Source organism: Nothobranchius furzeri, chromosome 9 (genome assembly GCF_043380555.1).
Source record: "Nothobranchius furzeri strain GRZ-AD chromosome 9, NfurGRZ-RIMD1, whole genome shotgun sequence".
Taxonomy (NCBI): domain Eukaryota; kingdom Metazoa; phylum Chordata; class Actinopteri; order Cyprinodontiformes; family Nothobranchiidae; genus Nothobranchius; species Nothobranchius furzeri.
The window spans coordinates 46,198,801-46,203,842 of record NC_091749.1 but is presented as its reverse complement, the minus strand read 5'-3'; positions in this window follow the sequence as shown (position 1 = coordinate 46,203,842).

Here is a 5,042-nt window from a genome sequence, read left to right as displayed (position 1 = left end):
ATAGGCCACAACATTGACCACAGGAAGAAGGTGAAGACCTGTAACAAATCAAGAGAAAGAGAAAGTATTAAATCTCTAAAGAGAGTGCCAAATTCCTCAAGAAAGCATTCGCCCTCCCGTCATTCAAATTAAATCCCAAATGAACATTAGAATAGTCATGCTTACAACTCCATTTTCTTATTATACCTAAACTTCATTAGAACTTTTACAACCACAGGTGAAAATGCTGCTGGGCTTCAGAGATCAAAATCAAGTCAACGTGGTCCTGAAAATCACAGAAACCATCTGATCACCAACACAAGGCTTAAGCCATAGTAGGTGCTGGTGAAGGCATCTCACCACCCACAGGTGCAGCCTAGCAGAAGCTGCCAGAGAAGACTACTATGTAAACAATTACATAAAACCACAAATATTCGCATGGAAGCTGGTCAGAATTAAACTTTCACACTCTCTGCATCTATAAAATCATTATATCGTGATGCTCAAGTTTCCTGATTGATTTCTTCTTAAACTGAGTTCATCAAAGGAAAGACAGAAAAAGCAGCTAGTACTCTTCATGGCAATGGTATAATTCGTAAGCATGGCAGGGCTGCTGCTGTATTGTGTGTGGGCTTATGGGTGACTCATGCTCACTATTGCCTGAACAGATTTTAGCATCAAAGACAGATAGTTTGCTCTCAAGGGCAAGTGTGCAATGTGGCTATTACATAAAGCCGGGACCAGAACACCACAACAGTAAAAATGCGTCTGTAGCCGAGACCGCTGGTGAGCTGTAATCATTTCCGTTTTGCAAACAATGATTTGTGGGCCACTCTAATCCTGGGAGCTTTGGATTAGTAACTGAAGAAGAGCTCACCACGTTCACACACAAACTGACACTCTGCATTCACACCAGACTATTATCACTGATTGCTCTGCTGTTGCTGCTGTTCGGTTTGCTGTGCCGACATCAGCTTCAGCTGTGATGTTGTTACAGAGATAATTGGACTTTTACTTAACCTAAAATGGAATTTGAACTTTCATTTTGAGTTTCTTTTACATCTCCATGAGCATCGCCAAAGAAAGAGGAACATAATGCTGATTCTACACGTAAGAGGAAGAAAATATCATTTCTATAGCACCTCTCAAGGTAGATTAAATCATTTACACGACATGAACTCTCAACAAACTTGCTGTGTGATTTTCTCCTTTACTTAAATGAAGAATTTTCTGTTTAAAATCCAACCAAGGTGAAATCTCCTTTAAGTGTTGCAAAAACACTACTGAACGTACAATATTCTGCACATCATTTCATCAACAGTATCACCCCAGCATAGCAACTTTACAATGGAAACATGTTCAGGCATGTCCAACACCAGAGAGAAATCAAAGAGATCCGTTAACTCAGTTCTTACCATTTTAAATACTTCAGGCATAAGTTAACTATTCAACTGTACCTTTTCTTATTTAACACGTTAAATATGTTTCATTATTATGGGCAGAATAAAATCAATTCAGCCAAGCGCCCGATAAGGATTAAAATCAGTTTGAGCTGAAGTAAAGACTGCATGCGACTATCATAGGTTTATGTTTGGATGTGAGGTGGGGGAACCTCCGACCTTTATCCCTGTGAAAAGTGCCATGTGTCCTGAAAAATGAGAATGTGTGATTTCTCAAAAAGGTGTGTCATGGTGATGCACGCCTTTTGGCAGCCTTTGAAAGGGGAGGTGCTTTTCTCAGAAAATACACGTAACTGGGATTTATTTTGACACCTTCCCAAACAGATGGGTCCCAAGTGTTTCTTCATTTACTAAAAACTTGTAAGATACTAAATACACAAGTAGGGTCACAATGTTCATGTTTATTTAATTCCCTACCAGTATAAAATAGAAATAGATTAAACTAGCGCAAACACAGGGATTCTACATAATCTTTTCAGGATTTGACACAGGTCGCTGTGGGGTAGAGCTTTTAACGGTGTGGGCTCATTGAGTCCTTATGTTTTCCTCTTGCCATGCACAAGTCTTTGTTTCAAACTTATTTTCCCCTTTAACTAATTTTCAAATAAAAATATCGTCTTTGCACGGAATATACAAGTTATTAATGGTAATACAGTCATTATTCTGTATTATATGCATCCAAATAAACAACAACACTGTTGCTAAAACTTGGTTAAATAAGATCCATTTTTCACAAGTTAGATCAAATATCCATATTGAAAACTATACAAACCATACATAGGACTCACAATAAAACGATGTAAACAATGACTGAAAATGATATTTCGAGAGGTGCACACCAACTAGGAACTGAACTAATATTAATGTTTTGAAGATCAAAATCATCTTGGAGTCCAAACAATGAATCTTATTTCATTTAGGAAGTTTAAGTTTAAGATGTTACTTTAATTATGTTTTTTCTTTATGTATCTTACCTGGTTATATTCCAGGTAGATGAGGAGTAAACACGACTAAGGTAAATAGACATGACCCAGTGATTCTTGAAAAAATAATGTCTAGAAGTACATTGAGCTAAATGAAAGCTCGAACACAAAAAATTGCATTATTACAAAATTAATTTAAATAAGAATAAATAAATAAGCAGAATTACAGCTTTAAATAATAAATAAAATTCTAGATTAATAAAAGTTCTGTTCAAAAAGGAAAAAAAATGCAATTGAGAGTAAAGTATCTCAAATGAGATCAATTTTGTTCTTAAATATTAACTTGAAATTAACATTTCCGTTTTTTAGTTTTAGTGTGAAATTCATGAACCAATGGCGGGTAATGAGATAAATATAAAAACACTGTACGGAGACAGCAAGTAAAATATGTGGACCACCATAGAAAACGTACTCAAAAGTGCAAATGTGCATTTGAAGATAATGTTAAAAATAAACACATGTGCATGATTGACTTGGATTTGTCGCCGTTTTTTCCATTTATAAATCCTTCAGAAACAGTTAATGAAACACCACCTCAAAAGTTTATTTAGAAATAGTTTTCTAGCAAATTATTACATAGAAAAATGGCAAATGTATTGATCTCCTCTGCAATAACAGAAAACCGACTACCAGTGCAGTGATTAACCTTCAGTGGAAAGATCAGACTTTGAGGGGGGGCTGCCAACAGTGCAGACTCCTACTGAGGTGGTGCCAACTACCAGCTGCTTCTTATTTTCTTTAATAAATTGAAACTAAAAGTAAACATTTTTTGTTAAACCATTTTCCTAATATTTTCTATATCAAAACATGTTTTATTTACCATGTCTTGAGCTTCAAAACTACATAATCACAAAATGTGCTCATTTTCTAAATCAGTCTCTAATAAAGACTACTTAGTTGACAAGCTCACAAAACAACAGGTTTCATAAGCAAATGGCAGAATGCATCATCTAAAATGTCTTGAAATGTTTTGAATACTCGTGAAAAAAAGGCAAAGCTGAATTATTCTGACTGAACCTTTGTTACATGGGGCCTGTAAACGTCAGGTTTGATATAAACTTCTCATTTATTAACCGCTACATTAAAAAAATTAAACAAAAATATTGTTACAGGTTAACCAACCATGATTAATGATCTTTGTTTGATTTTTAAGCCATCCGTGCAACTAGTCACGGATTTTGAGACAAGAAAACAAGTCTGCAACTCTTCAGTAAACCTTGGTCAAAGGCCAAGATCCCAATTCACTATCTTATCGAAGCAAATGACACTTTCAGCTGAAAAGCGGGCAAATAGTAAAAAATCAGTTATAATCGTTTGGAAGTGTCAGACAGAGGCAGTCGGGGTTTCTAACAGAGACCGATTCTTTCTAAGCAGGCCTGCATTTGAACCAAAACATGGACACGAGCTGGCAGTTTGTCCCAACGTTTCACTGATAAAGCCGAGCGTGGCAACTTACCACGAGTGGTGGTCACATCGATCAGGAAACGAATTAACCATCGACTAAGTCAAATGCGCCTTTATCAACATCTAACATTAATTATCAGTCATGTAGCTCGCGTTAGCAAAACACATCTTAGCCACAGTGGTTGGTTGGTCTGACTTGAAATACGTTCAGCGAAAAATTACGACAGCATAATTCTTAACTGACCAATTTAACGGATTGTTCAAAAAAGCAGAGAAAAAGCAACACAAATCTTAAAATTCGTGTTAACGCTGAACACCATCTGATGGCTAGGTGACAGCTGGATCGAGTGCAACAAGGAAATTAGCTCAGTTAGCAACGAAAAATACGAGCTAATAGCATAAAAACCCCTTCTACAAAACGTTGCTATGCTAACTCCCGCAAACAAACACAACAAGCTCACCCTTCAGTGTGGTCAGAGGACCAGGACGGGACCCGGATATTAGTCACCTCTAATGCAGACGAGTCTCGGGAGCTTCATGTGAAATTTTCAGCGTTGTTCTGCTCGCTGATGTTTGACGCTAACATCCATTAGAGTCTCACTCCATTCTTCGTCTGCTCGGGGAGGAAGGTTCGAACACAGCGGATGTAAAAAAAACGGCACCGCCCGCGTCATAGCGCGCACTTCCAGGTCAAAGTGAAACTGGCTAATCAAGCAAAAACCTATGAGCAAAACACGATTAGAGTGTGGCAAATAAGTAGCTGGGATTTTCAAACATTTTTTCCTGTAGCTTAATATCTTTTTTTATTCTATATCTATCTATCTATCTATCTATCTATCTATCTATCTATCTATCTATCTATCTATCTATCTATCTATCTATCTATCTATCTATCTATCTATCTATCTATCTATCTATCTATCCATCCATCCATCCATCCATCCATCCATCCATCCATCCATCCATCCATCTATCTATCTATCTATCTATCTATCTATCTATCTATCTATCTATCTATCTATCTATCTATCTATCTATCTAATTGTTGTTTTTAACAGCATGTTAGAGAAATAATTTCACTAATAAACTCCTGGGTATTGTGTAACTAAAAGCAGAGGACAGCTTAAGGGTCAAAGTTCAGCCACAGGATAGAGAGGAAAAAAAGCTCCCATCAGTTTTATTGTCTGGTGGGGAATTCTTAGACAGAGATGTGGTT